The 22,487-nt window shown below is 45.3% G+C and overlaps 17 non-coding genes across 17 annotated transcripts; all 17 read left to right on the plus strand.

The window, feature by feature from the left end:
• Positions 1-991: 991 nt before the first annotated feature.
• On the plus strand, positions 992-1,182 carry LOC141180872 (U2 spliceosomal RNA). Its single transcript, XR_012256502.1, has one exon. It is a non-coding gene; the product is annotated as a U2 spliceosomal RNA (small nuclear RNA).
• Positions 1,183-2,301: 1,119 nt separating this feature from the next.
• LOC141180884 (U2 spliceosomal RNA) lies at positions 2,302-2,492 on the plus strand. Its single transcript, XR_012256513.1, has one exon. It is a non-coding gene; the product is annotated as a U2 spliceosomal RNA (small nuclear RNA).
• A 1,119-nt stretch (positions 2,493-3,611) lies between these two features.
• Positions 3,612-3,802, plus strand: LOC141180896 (U2 spliceosomal RNA). The gene has a single exon (XR_012256524.1). It is a non-coding gene; the product is annotated as a U2 spliceosomal RNA (small nuclear RNA).
• Positions 3,803-4,917: 1,115 nt separating this feature from the next.
• LOC141180908 (U2 spliceosomal RNA) lies at positions 4,918-5,108 on the plus strand. Its single transcript, XR_012256535.1, has one exon. It is a non-coding gene; the product is annotated as a U2 spliceosomal RNA (small nuclear RNA).
• Positions 5,109-6,225: 1,117 nt separating this feature from the next.
• LOC141180920 (U2 spliceosomal RNA) lies at positions 6,226-6,416 on the plus strand. Its single transcript, XR_012256546.1, has one exon. It is a non-coding gene; the product is annotated as a U2 spliceosomal RNA (small nuclear RNA).
• A 1,115-nt stretch (positions 6,417-7,531) lies between these two features.
• Positions 7,532-7,722, plus strand: LOC141181602 (U2 spliceosomal RNA). Its single transcript, XR_012257163.1, has one exon. It is a non-coding gene; the product is annotated as a U2 spliceosomal RNA (small nuclear RNA).
• A 1,118-nt stretch (positions 7,723-8,840) lies between these two features.
• Positions 8,841-9,031, plus strand: LOC141181844 (U2 spliceosomal RNA). The gene has a single exon (XR_012257383.1). It is a non-coding gene; the product is annotated as a U2 spliceosomal RNA (small nuclear RNA).
• Positions 9,032-10,149: 1,118 nt separating this feature from the next.
• On the plus strand, positions 10,150-10,340 carry LOC141180932 (U2 spliceosomal RNA). The gene has a single exon (XR_012256557.1). It is a non-coding gene; the product is annotated as a U2 spliceosomal RNA (small nuclear RNA).
• A 1,121-nt stretch (positions 10,341-11,461) lies between these two features.
• On the plus strand, positions 11,462-11,652 carry LOC141180944 (U2 spliceosomal RNA). Its single transcript, XR_012256568.1, has one exon. It is a non-coding gene; the product is annotated as a U2 spliceosomal RNA (small nuclear RNA).
• Positions 11,653-12,772: 1,120 nt separating this feature from the next.
• On the plus strand, positions 12,773-12,963 carry LOC141180958 (U2 spliceosomal RNA). Its single transcript, XR_012256580.1, has one exon. It is a non-coding gene; the product is annotated as a U2 spliceosomal RNA (small nuclear RNA).
• A 1,118-nt stretch (positions 12,964-14,081) lies between these two features.
• LOC141180970 (U2 spliceosomal RNA) lies at positions 14,082-14,272 on the plus strand. Its single transcript, XR_012256591.1, has one exon. It is a non-coding gene; the product is annotated as a U2 spliceosomal RNA (small nuclear RNA).
• Positions 14,273-15,391: 1,119 nt separating this feature from the next.
• LOC141181523 (U2 spliceosomal RNA) lies at positions 15,392-15,582 on the plus strand. Its single transcript, XR_012257091.1, has one exon. It is a non-coding gene; the product is annotated as a U2 spliceosomal RNA (small nuclear RNA).
• Positions 15,583-16,701: 1,119 nt separating this feature from the next.
• Positions 16,702-16,892, plus strand: LOC141180982 (U2 spliceosomal RNA). Its single transcript, XR_012256602.1, has one exon. It is a non-coding gene; the product is annotated as a U2 spliceosomal RNA (small nuclear RNA).
• A 1,118-nt stretch (positions 16,893-18,010) lies between these two features.
• Positions 18,011-18,201, plus strand: LOC141180994 (U2 spliceosomal RNA). Its single transcript, XR_012256613.1, has one exon. It is a non-coding gene; the product is annotated as a U2 spliceosomal RNA (small nuclear RNA).
• A 1,116-nt stretch (positions 18,202-19,317) lies between these two features.
• On the plus strand, positions 19,318-19,508 carry LOC141181006 (U2 spliceosomal RNA). Its single transcript, XR_012256624.1, has one exon. It is a non-coding gene; the product is annotated as a U2 spliceosomal RNA (small nuclear RNA).
• Positions 19,509-20,626: 1,118 nt separating this feature from the next.
• LOC141181018 (U2 spliceosomal RNA) lies at positions 20,627-20,817 on the plus strand. The gene has a single exon (XR_012256635.1). It is a non-coding gene; the product is annotated as a U2 spliceosomal RNA (small nuclear RNA).
• Positions 20,818-21,938: 1,121 nt separating this feature from the next.
• Positions 21,939-22,129, plus strand: LOC141181030 (U2 spliceosomal RNA). Its single transcript, XR_012256646.1, has one exon. It is a non-coding gene; the product is annotated as a U2 spliceosomal RNA (small nuclear RNA).
• Positions 22,130-22,487: the final 358 nt, after the last annotated feature.

The following is a 22,487-nucleotide window of genomic DNA, read 5'->3' on the forward strand; positions in this document are numbered from 1 at the left end:
TAAAAGTTGCAGAAGCCAGATGACAAGCTCATTTTGGTTCAACTTCAGCAACTGTGCATTGCATTGCCATGTAATGTAATGCAATGCTATCTATCTAGCTCTCCCTCTATACTTCCTTTTGGATAAACAGACATATTAGGCAAGCATTTTGGAGCTTTCACCTAAATAACTACAGGTGGTGAGATAAGCTGCACAATATAATTGACCTTTCAGTATATTGTTGCACACACACCATCTATTTAGCAAATGCCCTTGTTATCAACAGCAGCCTTTTAAACTCACCTGAGCTAACAGGTATGTGAGCTGGTTACTCTGCTGCGCTTAAAATTTCTTTTTTGGTTTGCTACAATGCCTTTTCTGAAACGTTTTCTCCCTCTGCTGGAACACTGACTTCTTTCATTTAATGCCTGCAGACTATAAAAGAGAAACCAACCCAAAAAGTTTGGTTGATTAGTCTGTGGCATTCTTTTAAACTGTTGCTTATGGCGGTCTCTGTGAGCTTCTCAGTGACATTCAGCCATCCAGGTATCCCGCCTGCAGTAGACGGAATGTGGCAATGGAACGCTGGCTGCGCGTGTCATAATAGGCTCTGAGTCTTTATATACCTGCGCACAGCAGCAGCCACCTTCAGTCTGCTGCTGGACAGCCAGCAGCAGCAGCAGCAGCAGGAGAGGTAATTAATCAGCAACCCTCCTGCTAAGGGTAGACAGCTGCTCGTTCCACCCCCCCCCGCCTTAATTGGTTCTCCTCCCTTCCAACGGTGTTGAGTCGGGTGGGAACAGCCGGGGGTTGAGGGTACTGTGCTAAAAGAGGTGGAGTTATGCAGATCTAAAACGCGTGGATTGCAGCAGCAGCAAGCCGAAAAGTGCAGGCATGTGAGGGATCTAGAGGTTGACAGCATGTCTTCTTAACGGGAGTCCAGGTGGCCATCTCCACAAATGGACTTTTCAGAATCCTTGGGTGGCACCGTAGTCGGAAACCAATTCTGGTTATCGCTTCTCGGCCTTTTGGCTAAGATCAAGTGTAGTATCTGTTCTTATCAGTTTAATATCTGATACGTCCCCTATCTGGGGACCATATATTAAATGGATTTTTAGAACAGGGAGATGGAAAAAGAGCTTGCTCTGTCCACTCCACGCATTGACCTGGTATTGCAGTATCTCCAGGACCGGTGCACCCCTTCTTTAATGCAGTTTCTAAAATCAGAAAGAATTGAATTCAATGCTTTTTGTTCATTTGGCTTGTTTGTCGGATTTTGGGATGGACTCTTTGGCTTTGCTTTTCTTCTCCTCATTGGATTTTTCATGTTAAAAGTTGCAGAAGCCAGATGACAAGCTCATTTTGGTTCAACTTCAGCAACTGTGCATTGCATTGCCATGTAATGTAATGCAATGCTATCTATCTAGCTCTCCCTCTATACTTCCTTTTGGATAAACAGACATATTAGGCAAGCATTTTGGAGCTTTCACCTAAATAACTACAGGTGGTGAGATAAGCTGCACAATATAATTGACCTTTCAGTATATTGTTGCACACACACCATCTATTTAGCAAATGCCCTTGTTATCAACAGCAGCCTTTTAAACTCACCTGAGCTAACAGGTATGTGAGCTGGTTACTCTGCTGCGCTTAAAATTTCTTTTTTGGTTTGCTACAATGCCTTTTCTGAAACGTTGTCTCCCTCTGCTGGAACACTGACTTCTTTCATTTAATGCCTGCAGACTATAAAAGAGAAACCAACCCAAAAAGTTTGGTTGATTAGTCTGTGGCATTCTTTTAAACTGTTGCTTATGGCGGTCTCTGTGAGCTTCTCAGTGACATTCAGCCATCCAGGTATCCCGCCTGCAGTAGACGGAATGTGGCAATGGAACGCTGGCTGCGCGTGTCATAATAGGCTCTGAGCCTTTATATACCTGCGCACAGCAGCAGCCACCTTCAGTCTGCTGCTGGACAGCCAGCAGCAGCAGCAGCAGCAGGAGAGGTAATTAATCAGCAACCCTCCTGCTAAGGGTAGACAGCTGCTCGTTCCACCCCCCCCCCCGCCTTAATTGGTTCTCCTCCCTTCCAACGGTGTTGAGGCGGGTGGGAACAGCCGGGGGTTGAGGGTACTGTGCTAAAAGAGGTGGAGTTATGCAGATCTAAAACGCGTGGATTGCAGCAGCAGCAAGCCGAAAAGTGCAGGCATGTGAGGGATCTAGAGGTTGACAGCATGTCTTCTTAACGGGAGTCCAGGTGGCCATCTCCACAAATGGACTTTTCAGAATCCTTGGGTGGCACCGTAGTCGGAAACCAATTCTGGTTATCGCTTCTCGGCCTTTTGGCTAAGATCAAGTGTAGTATCTGTTCTTATCAGTTTAATATCTGATACGTCCCCTATCTGGGGACCATATATTAAATGGATTTTTAGAACAGGGAGATGGAAAAAGAGCTTGCTCTGTCCACTCCACGCATTGACCTGGTATTGCAGTATCTCCAGGACCGGTGCACCCCTTCTTTAATGCAGTTTCTAAAATCAGAAAGAATTGAATTCAATGCTTTTTGTTCATTTGGCTTGTTTGTCGGATTTTGGGATGGACTCTTTGGCTTTGCTTTTCTTCTCCTCATTGGATTTTTCATGTTAAAAGTTGCAGAAGCCAGATGACAAGCTCATTTTGGTTCAACTTCAGCAACTGTGCATTGCATTGCCATGTAATGTAATGCAATGCTATCTATCTAGCTCTCCCTCTATACTTCCTTTTGGATAAACAGACATATTAGGCAAGCATTTTGGAGCTTTCACCTAAATAACTACAGGTGGTGAGATAAGCTGCACAATATAATTGACCTTTCAGTATATTGTTGCACACACACCATCTATTTAGCAAATGTCCTTGTTATCAACAGCAGCCTTTTAAACTCACCTGAGCTAACAGGTATGTGAGCTGGTTACTCTGCTGCGCTTAAAATTTCTTTTTTGGTTTGCTACAATGCCTTTTCTGAAACGTTGTCTCCCTCTGCTGGAACACTGACTTCTTTCATTTAATGCCTGCAGACTATAAAAGAGAAACCAACCCAAAAAGTTTGGTTGATTAGTCTGTGGCATTCTTTTAAACTGTTGCTTATGGCGGTCTCTGTGAGCTTCTCAGTGACATTCAGCCATCCAGGTATCCCGCCTGCAGTAGACGGAATGTGGCAATGGAACGCTGGCTGCGCATGTCATAATAGGCTCTGAGCCTTTATATACCTGCGCACAGCAGCAGCCACCTTCAGTCTGCTGCTGGACAGCCAGCAGCAGCAGCAGCAGCAGGAGAGGTAATTAATCAGCAACCCTCCTGCTAAGGGTAGACAGCTGCTCGTTCCACCCCCCCCCCCGCCTTAATTGGTTCTCCTCCCTTCCAACGGTGTTGAGGCGGGTGGGAACAGCCGGGGGTTGAGGGTACTGTGCTAAAAGAGGTGGAGTTATGCAGATCTAAAACGTGTGGATTGCAGCAGCAGCAAGCCGAAAAGTGCAGGCATGTGAGGGATCTAGAGGTTGACAGCATGTCTTCTTAACGGGAGTCCAGGTGGCCATCTCCACAAATGGACTTTTCAGAATCCTTGGGTGGCACCGTAGTCGGAAACCAATTCTGGTTATCGCTTCTCGGCCTTTTGGCTAAGATCAAGTGTAGTATCTGTTCTTATCAGTTTAATATCTGATACGTCCCCTATCTGGGGACCATATATTAAATGGATTTTTAGAACAGGGAGATGGAAAAAGAGCTTGCTCTGTCCACTCCACGCATTGACCTGGTATTGCAGTATCTCCAGGACCGGTGCACCCCTTCTTTAATGCAGTTTCTAAAATCAGAAAGAATTGAATTCAATGCTTTTTGTTCATTTGGCTTGTTTGTCGGATTTTGGGATGGACTCTTTGGCTTTGCTTTTCTTCTCCTCATTGGATTTTTCATGTTAAAAGTTGCAGAAGCCAGATGACAAGCTCATTTTGGTTCAACTTCAGCAACTGTGCATTGCATTGCCATGTAATGTAATGCAATGCTATCTATCTAGCTCTCCCTCTATACTTCCTTTTGGATAAACAGACATATTAGGCAAGCATTTTGGAGCTTTCACCTAAATAACTACAGGTGGTGAGATAAGCTGCACAATATAATTGACCTTTCAGTATATTGTTGCACACACACCATCTATTTAGCAAATGCCCTTGTTATCAACAGCAGCCTTTTAAACTCACCTGAGCTAACAGGTATGTGAGCTGGTTACTCTGCTGCGCTTAAAATTTCTTTTTTGGTTTGCTACAATGCCTTTTCTGAAACGTTGTCTCCCTCTGCTGGAACACTGACTTCTTTCATTTAATGCCTGCAGACTATAAAAGAGAAACCAACCCAAAAAGTTTGGTTGATTAGTCTGTGGCATTCTTTTAAACTGTTGCTTATGGCGGTCTCTGTGAGCTTCTCAGTGACATTCAGCCATCCAGGTATCCCGCCTGCAGTAGACGGAATGTGGCAATGGAACGCTGGCTGCGCGTGTCATAATAGGCTCTGAGCCTTTATATACCTGCGCACAGCAGCAGCCACCTTCAGTCTGCTGCTGGACAGCCAGCAGCAGCAGCAGCAGGAGAGGTAATTAATCAGCAACCCTCCTGCTAAGGGTAGACAGCTGCTCGTTCCACCCCCCCCCCGCCTTAATTGGTTCTCCTCCCTTCCAACGGTGTTGAGGCGGGTGGGAACAGCAGGGGGTTGAGAGTACTGTGCTAAAAGAGGTGGAGTTATGCAGATCTAAAACGCGTGGATTGCAGCAGCAGCAAGCCGAAAAGTGCAGGCATGTGAGGGATCTAGAGGTTGACAGCATGTCTTCTTAACGGGAGTCCAGGTGGCCATCTCCACAAATGGACTTTTCAGAATCCTTGGGTGGCACCGTAGTCGGAAACCAATTCAGGTTATCGCTTCTCGGCCTTTTGGCTAAGATCAAGTGTAGTATCTGTTCTTATCAGTTTAATATCTGATACGTCCCCTATCTGGGGACCATATATTAAATGGATTTTTAGAACAGGGAGATGGAAAAAGAGCTTGCTCTGTCCACTCCACGCATTGACCTGGTATTGCAGTATCTCCAGGACCGGTGCACCCCTTCTTTAATGCAGTTTCTAAAATCAGAAAGAATTGAATTCAATGCTTTTTGTTCATTTGGCTTGTTTGTCGGATTTTGGGATGGACTCTTTGGCTTTGCTTTTCTTCTCCTCATTGGATTTTTCATGTTAAAAGTTGCAGAAGCCAGATGACAAGCTCATTTTGGTTCAACTTCAGCAACTGTGCATTGCATTGCCATGTAATGTAATGCAATGCTATCTATCTAGCTCTCCCTCTATACTTCCTTTTGGATAAACAGACATATTAGGCAAGCATTTTGGAGCTTTCACCTAAATAACTACAGGTGGTGAGATAAGCTGCACAATATAATTGACCTTTCAGTATATTGTTGCACACACACCATCTATTTAGCAAATGCCCTTGTTATCAACAGCAGCCTTTTAAACTCACCTGAACTAACAGGTATGTGAGCTGGTTACTCTGCTGCGCTTAAAATTTCTTTTTTGGTTTGCTACAATGCCTTTTCTGAAACGTTGTCTCCCTCTGCTGGAACACTGACTTCTTTCATTTAATGCCTGCAGACTATAAAAGAGAAACCAACCCAAAAAGTTTGGTTGATTAGTCTGTGGCAATCTTTTAAACTGTTGCTTATGGCGGTCTCTGTGAGCTTCTCAGTGACATTCAGCCATCCAGGTATCCCGCCTGCAGTAGACGGAATGTGGCAATGGAACGCTGGCTGCGCGTGTCATAATAGGCTCTGAGCCTTTATATACCTGCGCACAGCAGCAGCCACCTTCAGTCTGCTGCTGGACAGCCAGCAGCAGCAGCAGCAGCAGGAGAGGTAATTAATCAGCAACCCTCCTGCTAAGGGTAGACAGCTGCTCGTTCCACCCCCCCCCGCCTTAATTGGTTCTCCTCCCTTCCAACGGTGTTGAGGCGGGTGGGAACAGCCGGGGGTTGAGGGTACTGTGCTAAAAGAGGTGGAGTTATGCAGATCTAAAACGCGTGGATTGCAGCAGCAGCAAGCCGAAAAGTGCAGGCATGTGAGGGATCTAGAGGTTGACAGCATGTCTTCTTAACGGGAGTCCAGGTGGCCATCTCCACAAATGGACTTTTCAGAATCCTTGGGTGGCACCGTAGTCGGAAACCAATTCTGGTTATCGCTTCTCGGCCTTTTGGCTAAGATCAAGTGTAGTATCTGTTCTTATCAGTTTAATATCTGATACGTCCCCTATCTGGGGACCATATATTAAATGGATTTTTAGAACAGGGAGATGGAAAAAGAGCTTGCTCTGTCCACTCCACGCATTGACCTGGTATTGCAGTATCTCCAGGACCGGTGCACCCCTTCTTTAATGCAGTTTCTAAAATCAGAAAGAATTGAATTCAATGCTTTTTGTTCATTTGGCTTGTTTGTCGGATTTTGGGATGGACTCTTTGGCTTTGCTTTTCTTCTCCTCATTGGATTTTTCATGTTAAAAGTTGCAGAAGCCAGATGACAAGCTCATTTTGGTTCAACTTCAGCAACTGTGCATTGCATTGCCATGTAATGTAATGCAATGCTATCTATCTAGCTCTCCCTCTATACTTCCTTTTGGATAAACAGACATATTAGGCAAGCATTTTGGAGCTTTCACCTAAATAACTACAGGTGGTGAGATAAGCTGCACAATATAATTGACCTTTCAGTATATTGTTGCACACACACCATCTATTTAGCAAATGCCCTTGTTATCAACAGCAGCCTTTTAAACTCACCTGAGCTAACAGGTATGTGAGCTGGTTACTCTGCTGCGCTTAAAATTTCTTTTTTGGTTTGCTACAATGCCTTTTCTGAAACGTTGTCTCCCTCTGCTGGAACACTGACTTCTTTCATTTAATGCCTGCAGACTATAAAAGAGAAACCAACCCAAAAAGTTTGGTTGATTAGTCTGTGGCATTCTTTTAAACTGTTGCTTATGGCGGTCTCTGTGAGCTTCTCAGTGACATTCAGCCATCCAGGTATCCCGCCTGCACTAGACGGAATGTGGCAATGGAACGCTGGCTGCGCGTGTCATAATAGGCTCTGAGCCTTTATATACCTGCGCACAGCAGCAGCCACCTTCAGTCTGCTGCTGGACAGCCAGCAGCAGCAGCAGCAGGAGAGGTAATTAATCAGCAACCCTCCTGCTAAGGGTAGACAGCTGCTCGTTCCACCCCCCCCCCGCCTTAATTGGTTCTCCTCCCTTCCAACGGTGTTGAGGCGGGTGGGAACAGCCGGGGGTTGAGGGTACTGTGCTAAAAGAGGTGGAGTTATGCAGATCTAAAACGCGTGGATTGCAGCAGCAGCAAGCCGAAAAGTGCAGGCATGTGAGGGATCTAGAGGTTGACAGCATGTCTTCTTAACGGGAGTCCAGGTGGCCATCTCCACAAATGGACTTTTCAGAATCCTTGGGTGGCACCGTAGTCGGAAACCAATTCTGGTTATCGCTTCTCGGCCTTTTGGCTAAGATCAAGTGTAGTATCTGTTCTTATCAGTTTAATATCTGATACGTCCCCTATCTGGGGACCATATATTAAATGGATTTTTAGAACAGGGAGATGGAAAAAGAGCTTGCTCTGTCCACTCCACGCATTGACCTGGTATTGCAGTATCTCCAGGACTGGTGCACACCTTCTTTAATGCAGTTTCTAAAATCAGAAAGAATTGAATTCAATGCTTTTTGTTCATTTGGCTTGTTTGTCGGATTTTGGGATGGACTCTTTGGCTTTGCTTTTCTTCTCCTCATTGGATTTTTCATGTTAAAAGTTGCAGAAGCCAGATGACAAGCTCATTTTGGTTCAACTTCAGCAACTGTGCATTGCATTGCCATGTAATGTAATGCAATGCTATCTATCTAGCTCTCCCTCTATACTTCCTTTTGGATAAACAGACATATTAGGCAAGCATTTTGGAGCTTTCACCTAAATAACTACAGGTGGTGAGATAAGCTGCACAATATAATTGACCTTTCAGTATATTGTTGCACACACACCATCTATTTAGCAAATGCCCTTGTTATCAACAGCAGCCTTTTAAACTCACCTGAGCTAACAGGTATGTGAGCTGGTTACTCTGCTGCGCTTAAAATTTCTTTTTTGGTTTGCTACAATGCCTTTTCTGAAACGTTGTCTCCCTCTGCTGGAACACTGACTTCTTTCATTTAATGCCTGCAGACTATAAAAGAGAAACCAACCCAAAATTTTGGTTGATTAGTCTGTGGCATTCTTTTAAACTGTTGCTTATGGCGGTCTCTGTGAGCTTCTCAGTGACATTCAGCCATCCAGGTATCCCGCCTGCAGTAGACGGAATGTGGCAATGGAACGCTGGCTGCGCGTGTCATAATAGGCTCTGAGCCTTTATATACCTGCGCACAGCAGCAGCCACCTTCAGTCTGCTGCTGGACAGCCAGCAGCAGCAGCAGCAGCAGGAGAGGTAATTAATCAGCAACCCTCCTGCTAAGGGTAGACAGCTGCTCGTTCCACCCCCCCCCCCGCCTTAATTGGTTCTCCTCCCTTCCAACGGTGTTGAGGCGGGTGGGAACAGCCGGGGGTTGAGGGTACTGTGCTAAAAGAGGTGGAGTTATGCAGATCTAAAACGCGTGGATTGCAGCAGCAGCAAGCCGAAAAGTGCAGGCATGTGAGGGATCTAGAGGTTGACAGCATGTCTTCTTAACGGGAGTCCAGGTGGCCATCTCCACAAATGGACTTTTCAGAATCCTTGGGTGGCACCGTAGTCGGAAACCAATTCTGGTTATCGCTCCTCGGCCTTTTGGCTAAGATCAAGTGTAGTATCTGTTCTTATCAGTTTAATATCTGATACGTCCCCTATCTGGGGACCATATATTAAATGGATTTTTAGAACAGGGAGATGGAAAAAGAGCTTGCTCTGTCCACTCCACGCATTGACCTGGTATTGCAGTATCTCCAGGACTGGTGCACCCCTTCTTTAATGCAGTTTCTAAAATCAGAAAGAATTGAATTCAATGCTTTTTGTTCATTTGGCTTGTTTGTCGGATTTTGGGATGGACTCTTTGGCTTTGCTTTTCTTCTCCTCATTGGATTTTTCATGTTAAAAGTTGCAGAAGCCAGATGACAAGCTCATTTTGGTTCAACTTCAGCAACTGTGCATTGCATTGCCATGTAATGTAATGCAATGCTATCTATCTAGCTCTCCCTCTATACTTCCTTTTGGATAAACAGACATATTAGGCAAGCATTTTGGAGCTTTCACCTAAATAACTACAGGTGGTGAGATAAGCTGCACAATATAATTGACCTTTCAGTATATTGTTGCACACACACCATCTATTTAGCAAATGCCCTTGTTATCAACAGCAGCCTTTTAAACTCACCTGAGCTAACAGGTATGTGAGCTGGTTACTCTGCTGCGCTTAAAATTTCTTTTTTGGTTTGCTACAATGCCTTTTCTGAAACGTTGTCTCCCTCTGCTGGAACACTGACTTCTTTCATTTAATGCCTGCAGACTATAAAAGAGAAACCAACCCAAAAAGTTTGGTTGATTAGTCTGTGGCATTCTTTTAAACTGTTGCTTATGGCGGTCTCTGTGAGCTTCTCAGTGACATTCAGCCATCCAGGTATCCCGCCTGCAGTAGACGGAATGTGGCAATGGAACGCTGGCTGCGCGTGTCATAATAGGCTCTGAGCCTTTATATACCTGCGCACAGCAGCAGCCACCTTCAGTCTGCTGCTGGACAGCCAGCAGCAGCAGCAGCAGCAGGAGAGGTAATTAATCAGCAACCCTCCTGCTAAGGGTAGACAGCTGCTCGTTCCACCCCCCCCCCGCCTTAATTGGTTCTCCTCCCTTCCAACGGTGTTGAGGCGGGTGGGAACAGCCGGGGGTTGAGGGTACTGTGCTAAAAGAGGTGGAGTTATGCAGATCTAAAACGCGTGGATTGCAGCAGCAGCAAGCCGAAAAGTGCAGGCATGTGAGGGATCTAGAGGTTGACAGCATGTCTTCTTAACGGGAGTCCAGGTGGCCATCTCCACAAATGGACTTTTCAGAATCCTTGGGTGGCACCGTAGTCGGAAACCAATTCTGGTTATCGCTTCTCGGCCTTTTGGCTAAGATCAAGTGTAGTATCTGTTCTTATCAGTTTAATATCTGATACGTCCCCTATCTGGGGACCATATATTAAATGGATTTTTAGAACAGGGAGATGGAAAAAGAGCTTGCTCTGTCCACTCCACGCATTGACCTGGTATTGCAGTATCTCCAGGACCGGTGCACCCCTTCTTTAATGCAGTTTCTAAAATCAGAAAGAATTGAATTCAATGCTTTTTGTTCATTTGTCTTGTTTGTCGGATTTTGGGATGGACTCTTTGGCTTTGCTTTTCTTCTCCTCATTGGATTTTTCATGTTAAAAGTTGCAGAAGCCAGATGACAAGCTCATTTTGGTTCAACTTCAGCAACTGTGCATTGCATTGCCATGTAATGTAATGCAATGCTATCTATCTAGCTCTCCCTCTATACTTCCTTTTGGATAAACAGACATATTAGGCAAGCATTTTGGAGCTTTCACCTAAATAACTACAGGTGGTGAGATAAGCTGCACAATATAATTGACCTTTCAGTATATTGTTGCACACACACCATCTATTTAGCAAATGCCCTTGTTATCAACAGCAGCCTTTTAAACTCACCTGAGCTAACAGGTATGTGAGCTGGTTACTCTGCTGCGCTTAAAATTTCTTTTTTGGTTTGCTACAATGCCTTTTCTGAAACGTTGTCTCCCTCTGCTGGAACACTGACTTCTTTCATTTAATGCCTGCAGACTATAAAAGAGAAACCAACCCAAAAAGTTTGGTTGATTAGTCTGTGGCATTCTTTTAAACTGTTGCTTATGGCGGTCTCTGTGAGCTTCTCAGTGACATTCAGCCATCCAGGTATCCCGCCTGCAGTAGACGGAATGTGGCAATGGAACGCTGGCTGCGCGTGTCATAATAGGCTCTGAGCCTTTATATACCTGCGCACAGCAGCAGCCACCTTCAGTCTGCTGCTGGACAGCCAGCAGCAGCAGCAGCAGCAGGAGAGGTAATTAATCAGCAACCCTCCTGCTAAGGGTAGACAGCTGCTCGTTCCACCCCCCCCCCCCCGCCTTAATTGGTTCTCCTCCCTTCCAACGGTGTTGAGGCGGGTGGGAACAGCCGGGGGTTGAGGGTACTGTGCTAAAAGAGGTGGAGTTATGCAGATCTAAAACGCGTGGATTGCAGCAGCAGCAAGCCGAAAAGTGCAGGCATGTGAGGGATCTAGAGGTTGACAGCATGTCTTCTTAACGGGAGTCCAGGTGGCCATCTCCACAAATGGACTTTTCAGAATCCTTGGGTGGCACCGTAGTCGGAAACCAATTCTGGTTATCGCTTCTCGGCCTTTTGGCTAAGATCAAGTGTAGTATCTGTTCTTATCAGTTTAATATCTGATACGTCCCCTATCTGGGGACCATATATTAAATGGATTTTTAGAACAGGGAGATGGAAAAAGAGCTTGCTCTGTCCACTCCACGCATTGACCTGGTATTGCAGTATCTCCAGGACCGGTGCACCCCTTCTTTAATGCAGTTTCTAAAATCAGAAAGAATTGAATTCAATGCTTTTTGTTCATTTGGCTTGTTTGTCGGATTTTGGGATGGACTCTTTGGCTTTGCTTTTCTTCTCCTCATTGGATTTTTCATGTTAAAAGTTGCAGAAGCCAGATGACAAGCTCATTTTGGTTCAACTTCAGCAACTGTGCATTGCATTGCCATGTAATGTAATGCAATGCTATCTATCTAGCTCTCCCTCTATACTTCCTTTTGGATAAACAGACATATTAGGCAAGCATTTTGGAGCTTTCATCTAAATAACTACAGGTGGTGAGATAAGCTGCACAATATAATTGACCTTTCAGTATATTGTTGCACACACACCATCTATTTAGCAAATGCCCTTGTTATCAACAGCAGCCTTTTAAACTCACCTGAGCTAACAGTTATGTGAGCTGGTTACTCTGCTGCGCTTAAAATTTCTTTTTTGGTTTGCTACAATGCCTTTTCTGAAACGTTGTCTCCCTCTGCTGGAACACTGACTTCTTTCATTTAATGCCTGCAGACTATAAAAGAGAAACCAACCCAAAAAGTTTGGTTGATTAGTCTGTGGCATTCTTTTAAACTGTTGCTTATGGCGGTCTCTGTGAGCTTCTCAGTGACATTCAGCCATCCAGGTATCCCGCCTGCAGTAGACGGAATGTGGCAATGGAACGCTGGCTGCGCGTCTCATAATAGGCTCTGAGCCTTTATATACCTGCGCACAGCAGCAGCCACCTTCAGTCTGCTGCTGGACAGCCAGCAGCAGCAGCAGCAGCAGGAGAGGTAATTAATCAGCAACCCTCCTGCTAAGGGTAGACAGCTGCTCGTTCCACCCCCCCCCCCCGCCTTAATTGGTTCTCCTCCCTTCCAACGGTGTTGAGGCGGGTGGGAACAGCCGGGGGTTGAGGGTACTGTGCTAAAAGAGGTGGAGTTATGCAGATCTAAAACGCGTGGATTGCAGCAGCAGCAAGCCGAAAAGTGCAGGCATGTGAGGGATCTAGAGGTTGACAGCATGTCTTCTTAACGGGAGTCCAGGTGGCCATCTCCACAAATGGACTTTTCAGAATCCTTGGGTGGCACCGTAGTCGGAAACCAATTCTGGTTATCGCTTCTCGGCCTTTTGGCTAAGATCAAGTGTAGTATCTGTTCTTATCAGTTTAATATCTGATACGTCCCCTATCTGGGGACCATATATTAAATGGATTTTTAGAACAGGGAGATGGAAAAAGAGCTTGCTCTGTCCACTCCACGCATTGACCTGGTATTGCAGTATCTCCAGGACCGGTGCACCCCTTCTTTAATGCAGTTTCTAAAATCAGAAAGAATTGAATTCAATGCTTTTTGTTCATTTGGCTTGTTTGTCGGATTTTGGGATGGACTCTTTGGCTTTGCTTTTCTTCTCCTCATTGGATTTTTCATGTTAAAAGTTGCAGAAGCCAGATGACAAGCTCATTTTGGTTCAACTTCAGCAACTGTGCATTGCATTGCCATGTAATGTAATGCAATGCTATCTATCTAGCTCTCCCTCTATACTTCCTTTTGGATAAACAGACATATTAGGCAAGCATTTTGGAGCTTTCACCTAAATAACTACAGGTGGTGAGATAAGCTGCACAATATAATTGACCTTTCAGTATATTGTTGCACACACACCATCTATTTAGCAAATGCCCTTGTTATCAACAGCAGCCTTTTAAACTCTCCTGAGCTAACAGGTATGTGAGCTGGTTACTCTGCTGCGCTTAAAATTTCTTTTTTGGTTTGCTACAATGCCTTTTCTGAAACGTTGTCTCCCTCTGCTGGAACACTGACTTCTTTCATTTAATGCCTGCAGACTATAAAAGAGAAACCAACCCAAAATTTTGGTTGATTAGTCTGTGGCATTCTTTTAAACTGTTGCTTATGGCGGTCTCTGTGAGCTTCTCAGTGACATTCAGCCATCCAGGAATCCCGCCTGCAGTAGACGGAATGTGGCAATGGAACGCTGGCTGCGCGTGTCATAATAGGCTCTGAGCCTTTATATACCTGCGCACAGCAGCAGCCACCCTCAGTCTGCTGCTGGACAGCCAGCAGCAGCAGCAGCAGCAGGAGAGGTAATTAATCAGCAACCCTCCTGCTAAGGGTAGACAGCTGCTCGTTCCACCCCCCCCCCCGCCTTAATTGGTTCTCCTCCCTTCCAACGGTGTTGAGGCGGGTGGGAACAGCCGGGGGTTGAGGGTACTGTGCTAAAAGAGGTGGAGTTATGCAGATCTAAAACGCGTGGATTGCAGCAGCAGCAAGCCGAAAAGTGCAGGCATGTGAGGGATCTAGAGGTTGACAGCATGTCTTCTTAACGGGAGTCCAGGTGGCCATCTCCACAAATGGACTTTTCAGAATCCTTGGGTGGCACCGTAGTCGGAAACCAATTCTGGTTATCGCTTCTCGGCCTTTTGGCTAAGATCAAGTGTAGTATCTGTTCTTATCAGTTTAATATCTGATACGTCCCCTATCTGGGGACCATATATTAAATGGATTTTTAGAACAGGGAGATGGAAAAAGAGCTTGCTCTGTCCACTCCACGCATTGACCTGGTATTGCAGTATCTCCAGGACCGGTGCACCCCTTCTTTAATGCAGTTTCTAAAATCAGAAAGAATTGAATTCAATGCTTTTTGTTCATTTGGCTTGTTTGTCGGATTTTGGGATGGACTCTTTGGCTTTGCTTTTCTTCTCCTCATTGGATTTTTCATGTTAAAAGTTGCAGAAGCCAGATGACAAGCTCATTTTGGTTCAACTTCAGCAACTGTGCATTGCATTGCCATGTAATGTAATGCAATGCTATCTATCTAGCTCTCCCTCTATACTTCCTTTTGGATAAACAGACATATTAGGCAAGCATTTTGGAGCTTTCACCTAAATAACTACAGGTGGTGAGATAAGCTGCACAATATAATTGACCTTTCAGTATATTGTTGCACACACACCATCTATTTAGCAAATGCCCTTGTTATCAACAGCAGCCTTTTAAACTCACCTGAGCTAACAGGTATGTGAGCTGGTTACTCTGCTGCGCTTAAAATTTCTTTTTTGGTTTGCTACAATGCCTTTTCTGAAACGTTGTCTCCCTCTGCTGGAACACTGACTTCTTTCATTTAATGCCTGCAGACTATAAAAGAGAAACCAACCCAAAAAGTTTGGTTGATTAGTCTGTGGCATTCTTTTAAACTGTTGCTTATGGCGGTCTCTGTGAGCTTCTCAGTGACATTCAGCCATCCAGGTATCCCGCCTGCAGTAGACGGAATGTGGCAATGGAACGCTGGCTGCGCGTGTCATAATAGGCTCTGAGCCTTTATATACCTGCGCACAGCAGCAGCCACCTTCAGTCTGCTGCTGGACAGCCAGCAGCAGCAGCAGCAGCAGGAGAGGTAATTAATCAGCAACCCTCCTGCTAAGGGTAGACAGCTGCTCGTTCCACCCCCCCCCCCGCCTTAATTGGTTCTCCTCCCTTCCAACGGTGTTGAGGCGGGTGGGAACAGCCGGGGGTTGAGGGTACTGTGCTAAAAGAGGTGGAGTTATGCAGATCTAAAACGCGTGGATTGCAGCAGCAGCAAGCCGAAAAGTGCAGGCATGTGAGGGATCTAGAGGTTGACAGCATGTCTTCTTAACGGGAGTCCAGGTGGCCATCTCCACAAATGGACTTTTCAGAATCCTTGGGTGGCACCGTAGTCGGAAACCAATTCTGGTTATCGCTTCTCGGCCTTTTGGCTAAGATCAAGTGTAGTATCTGTTCTTATCAGTTTAATATCTGATACGTCCCCTATCTGGGGACCATATATTAAATGGATTTTTAGAACAGGGAGATGGAAAAAGAGCTTGCTCTGTCCACTCCACGCATTGACCTGGTATTGCAGTATCTCCAGGACTGGTGCACCCCTTCTTTAATGCAGTTTCTAAAATCAGAAAGAATTGAATTCAATGCTTTTTGTTCATTTGGCTTGTTTGTCGGATTTTGGGATGGACTCTTTGGCTTTGCTTTTCTTCTCCTCATTGGATTTTTCATGTTAAAAGTTGCAGAAGCCAGATGACAAGCTCATTTTGGTTCAACTTCAGCAGCTGTGCATTGCATTGCCATGTAATGTAATGCAATGCTATCTATCTAGCTCTCCCTCTATACTTCCTTTTGGATAAACAGACATATTAGGCAAGCATTTTGGAGCTTTCACCTAAATAACTACAGGTGGTGAGATAAGCTGCACAATATAATTGACCTTTCAGTATATTGTTGCACACACACCATCTATTTAGCAAATGCCCTTGTTATCAACAGCAGCCTTTTAAACTCACCTGAGCTAACAGGTATGTGAGCTGGTTACTCTGCTGCGCTTAAAATTTCTTTTTTGGTTTGCTACAATGCCTTTTCTGAAACGTTGTCTCCCTCTGCTGGAACACTGACTTCTTTCATTTAATGCCTGCAGACTATAAAAGAGAAACCAACCCAAAAAGTTTGGTTGATTAGTCTGTGGCATTCTTTTAAACTGTTGCTTATGGCGGTCTCTGTGAGCTTCTCAGTGACATTCAGCCATCCAGGTATCCCGCCTGCAGTAGACGGAATGTGGCAATGGAACGCTGGCTGCGCGTGTCATAATAGGCTCTGAGCCTTTATATACCTGCGCACAGCAGCAGCCACCCTCAGTCTGCTGCTGGACAGCCAGCAGCAGCAGCAGCAGCAGGAGAGGTAATTAATCAGCAACCCTCCTGCTAAGGGTAGACAGCTGCTCGTTCCACCCCCCCCCCCGCCTTAATTGGTTCTCCTCCCTTCCAACGGTGTTGAGGCGGGTGGGAACAGCCGGGGGTTGAGGGTACTGTGCTAAAAGAGGTGGAGTTATGCAGATCTAAAACGCGTGGATTGCAGCAGCAGCAAGCCGAAAAGTGCAGGCATGTGAGGGATCTAGAGGTTGACAGCATGTCTTCTTAACGGGAGTCCAGGTGGCCATCTCCACAAATGGACTTTTCAGAATCCTTGGGTGGCACCGTAGTCGGAAACCAATTCTGGTTATCGCTTCTCGGCCTTTTGGCTAAGATCAAGTGTAGTATCTGTTCTTATCAGTTTAATATCTGATACGTCCCCTATCTGGGGACCATATATTAAATGGATTTTTAGAACAGGGAGATGGAAAAAGAGCTTGCTCTGTCCACTCCACGCATTGACCTGGTATTGCAGTATCTCCAGGACCGGTGCACCCCTTCTTTAATGCAGTTTCTAAAATCAGAAAGAATTGAATTCAATGCTTTTTGTTCATTTGTCTTGTTTGTCGGATTTTGGGATGGACTCTTTGGCTTTGCTTTTCTTCTCCTCATTGGATTTTTCATGTTAAAAGTTGCAGAAGCCAGATGACAAGCTCATTTTGGTTCAACTTCAGCAACTGTGCATTGCATTGCCATGTAATGTAATGCAATGCTATCTATCTAGCTCTCCCTCTATACTTCCTTTTGGATAAACAGACATATTAGGCAAGCATTTTGGAGCTTTCACCTAAATAACTACAGGTGGTGAGATAAGCTGCACAATATAATTGACCTTTCAGTATATTGTTGCACACACACCATCTATTTAGCAAATGCCCTTGTTATCAACAGCAGCCTTTTAAACTCACCTGAGCTAACAGTTATGTGAGCTGGTTACTCTGCTGCGCTTAAAATTTCTTTTTTGGTTTGCTACAATGCCTTTTCTGAAACGTTGTCTCCCTCTGCTGGAACACTGACTTCTTTCATTTAATGCCTGCAGACTATAAAAGAGAAACCAACCCAAAAAGTTTGGTTGATTAGTCTGTGGCATTCTTTTAAACTGTTGCTTATGGCGGTCTCTGTGAGCTTCTCAGTGACATTCAGCCATCCAGGTATCCCGCCTGCAGTAGACGGAATGTGGCAATGGAACGCTGGCTGCGCGTGTCATAATAGGCTCTGAGCCTTTATATACCTGCGCACAGCAGCAGCCACCTTCAGTCTGCTGCTGGACAGCCAGCAGCAGCAGCAGCAGCAGGAGAGGTAATAAATCAGCAACCCTCCTGCTAAGGGTAGACAGCTGCTCGTTCCACCCCCCCCCCGCCTTAATTGGTTCTCCTCCCTTCCAACGGTGTTGAGGCGGGTGGGAACAGCCGGGGGTTGAGGGTACTGTGCTAAAAGAGGTGGAGTTATGCAGATCTAAAACGCGTGGATTGCAGCAGCAGCAAGCCGAAAAGTGCAGGCATGTGAGGGATCTAGAGGTTGACAGCATGTCTTCTTAACGGGAGTCCAGGTGGCCATCTCCACAAATGGACTTTTCAGAATCCTTGGGTGGCACCGTAGTCGGAAACCAATTCTGGTTATCGCTTCTCGGCCTTTTGGCTAAGATCAAGTGTAGTATCTGTTCTTATCAGTTTAATATCTGATACGTCCCCTATCTGGGGACCATATATTAAATGGATTTTTAGAACAGGGAGATGGAAAAAGAGCTTGCTCTGTCCACTCCACGCATTGACCTGGTATTGCAGTATCTCCAGGACCGGTGCACCCCTTCTTTAATGCAGTTTCTAAAATCAGAAAGAATTGAATTCAATGCTTTTTGTTCATTTGGCTTGTTTGTCGGATTTTGGGATGGACTCTTTGGCTTTGCTTTTCTTCTCCTCATTGGATTTTTCATGTTAAAAGTTGCAGAAGCCAGATGACAAGCTCATTTTGGTTCAACTTCAGCAACTGTGCATTGCATTGCCATGTAATGTAATGCAATGCTATCTATCTAGCTCTCCCTCTATACTTCCTTTTGGATAAACAGACATATTAGGCAAGCATTTTGGAGCTTTCACCTAAATAACTACAGGTGGTGAGATAAGCTGCACAATATAATTGACCTTTCAGTATATTGTTGCACACACACCATCTATTTAGCAAATGCCCTTGTTATCAACAGCAGCCTTTTAAACTCACCTGAGCTAACAGGTATGTGCGCTGGTTACTCTGCTGCGCTTAAAATTTCTTTTTTGGTTTGCTACAATGCCTTTTCTGAAACGTTGTCTCCCTCTGCTGGAACACTGACTTCTTTCATTTAATGCCTGCAGACTATAAAAGAGAAACCAACCCAAAAAGTTTGGTTGATTAGTCTGTGGCATTCTTTTAAACTGTTGCTTATGGCGGTCTCTGTGAGCTTCTCAGTGACATTCAGCCATCCAGGTATCCCGCCTGCAGTAGACGGAATGTGGCAATGGAACGCTGGCTGCGCGTGTCATAATAGGCTCTGAGCCTTTATATACCTGCGCACAGCAGCAGCCACCTTCAGTCTGCTGCTGGACAGCCAGCAGCAGCAGCAGCAGCAGGAGAGGTAATTAATCAGCAACCCTCCTGCTAAGGGTAGACAGCTGCTCGTTCCCCCCCCCCCGCCTTAATTGGTTCTCCTCCCTTCCAACGGTGTTGAGGCGGGTGGGAACAGCCGGGGGTTGAGGGTACTGTGCTAAAAGAGGTGGAGTTATGCAGATCTAAAACGCGTGGATTGCAGCAGCAGCAAGCCGAAAAGTGCAGGCATGTGAGGGATCTAGAGGTTGACAGCATGTCTTCTTAACGGGAGTCCAGGTGGCCATCTCCACAAATGGACTTTTCAGAATCCTTGGGTGGCACCGTAGTCGGAAAACAATTCTGGTTATCGCTTCTCGGCCTTTTGGCTAAGATCAAGTGTAGTATCTGTTCTTATCAGTTTAATATCTGATACGTCCCCTATCTGGGGACCATATATTAAATGGATTTTTAGAACAGGGAGATGGAAAAAGAGCTTGCTCTGTCCACTCCACGCATTGACCTGGTATTGCAGTATCTCCAGGACCGGTGCACCCCTTCTTTAATGCAGTTTCTAAAATCAGAAAGAATTGAATTCAATGCTTTTTGTTCATTTGGCTTGTTTGTCGGATTTTGGGATGGACTCTTTGGCTTTGCTTTTCTTCTCCTCATTGGATTTTTCATGTTAAAAGTTGCAGAAGCCAGATGACAAGCTCATTTTGGTTCAACTTCAGCAACTGTGCATTGCATTGCCATGTAATGTAATGCAATGCTATCTATCTAGCTCTCCCTCTATACTTCCTTTTGGATAAACAGACATATTAGGCAAGCATTTTGGAGCTTTCACCTAAATAACTACAGGTGGTGAGATAAGCTGCACAATATAATTGACCTTTCAGTATATTGTTGCACACACACCATCTATTTAGCAAATGCCCTTGTTATCAACAGCAGCCTTTTAAACTCACCTGAGCTAACAGGTATGTGAGCTGGTTACTCTGCTGCGCTTAAAATTTCTTTTTTGGTTTGCTACAATGCCTTTTCTGAAACGTTGTCTCCCTCTGCTGGAACACTGACTTCTTTCATTTAATGCCTGCAGACTATAAAAGAGAAACCAACCCAAAAAGTTTGGTTGATTAGTCTGTGGCATTCTTTTAAACTGTTGCTTATGGCGGTCTCTGTGAGCTTCTCAGTGACATTCAGCCATCCAGGTATCCCGCCTGCAGTAGACGGAATGTGGCAATGGAACGCTGGCTGCGCGTGTCATAATAGGCTCTGAGCCTTTATATACCTGCGCACAGCAGCAGCCACCTTCAGTCTGCTGCTGGACAGCCAGCAGCAGCAGCAGCAGGAGAGGTAATTAATCAGCAACCCTCCTGCTAAGGGTAGACAGCTGCTCGTTCCACCCCCCCGCCCCCGCCTTAATTGGTTCTCCTCCCTTCCAACGGTGTTGAGGCGGGTGGGAACAGCCGGGAGTTGAGGGTACTGTGCTAAAAGAGGTGGAGTTATGCAGATCTAAAACGCGTGGATTGCAGCAGCAGCAAGCCGAAAAGTGCAGGCATGTGAGGGATCTAGAGGTTGACAGCATGTCTTCTTAACGGGAGTCCAGGTGGCCATCTCCACAAATGGACTTTTCAGAATCCTTGGGTGGCACCGTAGTCGGAAACCAATTCTGGTTATCGCTTCTCGGCCTTTTGGCTAAGATCAAGTGTAGTATCTGTTCTTATCAGTTTAATATCTGATACGTCCCCTATCTGGGGACCATATATTAAATGGATTTTTAGAACAGGGAGATGGAAAAAGAGCTTGCTCTGTCCACTCCACGCATTGACCTGGTATTGCAGTATCTCCAGGACCGGTGCACCCCTTCTTTAATGCAGTTTCTAAAATCAGAAAGAATTGAATTCAATGCTTTTTGTTCATTTGGCTTGTTTGTCGGATTTTGGGATGGACTCTTTGGCTTTGCTTTTCTTCTCCTCATTGGATTTTTCATGTTAAAAGTTGCAGAAGCCAGATGACAAGCTCATTTTGGTTCAACTTCAGCAACTGTGCATTGCATTGCCATGTAATGTAATGCAATGCTATCTATCTAGCTCTCCCTCTATACTTCCTTTTGGATAAACAGACATATTAGGCAAGCATTTTGGAGCTTTCACCTAAATAACTACAGGTGGTGAGATAAGCTGCACAATATAATTGACCTTTCAGTATATTGTTGCACACACACCATCTATTTAGCAAATGCCCTTGTTATCAACAGCAGCCTTTTAAACTCACCTGAGCTAACAGGTATGTGAGCTGGTTACTCTGCTGCGCTTAAAATTTCTTTTTTGGTTTGCTACAATGCCTTTTCTGAAACGTTGTCTCTCTCTGCTGGAACACTGACTTCTTTCATTTAATGCCTGCAGACTATAAAAGAGAAACCAACCCAAAAAGTTTGGTTGATTAGTCTGTGGCATTCTTTTAAACTGTTGCTTATGGCGGTCTCTGTGAGCTTCTCAGTGACATTCAGCCATCCAGGTATCCCGCCTGCAGTAGACGGAATGTGGCAATGGAACGCTGGCTGCGCGTGTCATAATAGGCTCTGAGCCTTTATATACCTGCGCACAGCAGCAGCCACCTTCAGTCTGCTGCTGGACAGCCAGCAGCAGCAGCAGCAGCAGGAGAGGTAATTAATCAGCAACCCTCCTGCTAAGGGTAGACAGATGCTCGTTCCACCCCCCCCCCCCCGCCTTAATTGGTTCTCCTCCCTTCCAACGGTGTTGAGGCGGGTGGGAACAGCCGGGGGTTGAGGGTACTGTGCTAAAAGAGGTGGAGTTATGCAGATCTAAAACGCGTGGATTGCAGCAGCAGCAAGCCGAAAAGTGCAGGCATGTGTGGGATCTAGAGGTTGACAGCATGTCTTCTTAACGGGAGTCCAGGTGGCCATCTCCACAAATGGACTTTTCAGAATCCTTGGGTGGCACCGTAGTCGGAAACCAATTCTGGTTATCGCTTCTCGGCCTTTTGGCTAAGATCAAGTGTAGTATCTGTTCTTATCAGTTTAATATCTGATACGTCCCCTATCTGGGGACCATATATTAAATGGATTTTTAGAACAGGGAGATGGAAAAAGAGCTTGCTCTGTCCACTCCACGCATTGACCTGGTATTGCAGTATCTCCAGGACCGGTGCACCCCTTCTTTAATGCAGTTTCTAAAATCAGAAAGAATTGAATTCAATGCTTTTTGTTCATTTGGCTTGTTTGTCGGATTTTGGGATGGACTCTTTGGCTTTGCTTTTCTTCTCCTCATTGGATTTTTCATGTTAAAAGTTGCAGAAGCCAGATGACAAGCTCATTTTGGTTCAACTTCAGCAACTGTGCATTGCATTGCCATGTAATGTAATGCAATGCTATCTATCTAGCTCTCCCTCTATACTTCCTTTTGGATAAACAGACATATTAGGCAAGCATTTTGGAGCTTTCACCTAAATAACTACAGGTGGTGAGATAAGCTGCACAATATAATTGACCTTTCAGTATATTGTTGCACACACAC

The sequence above is a fragment of the Phyllobates terribilis genome, unplaced genomic scaffold (assembly GCF_046119375.1).
Source record: "Phyllobates terribilis strain yellow unplaced genomic scaffold, ASM4611937v1 Scaffold_34__1_contigs__length_13252353, whole genome shotgun sequence".
In the NCBI taxonomy this organism is placed as follows: Eukaryota; Metazoa; Chordata; class Amphibia; order Anura; family Dendrobatidae; genus Phyllobates; species Phyllobates terribilis.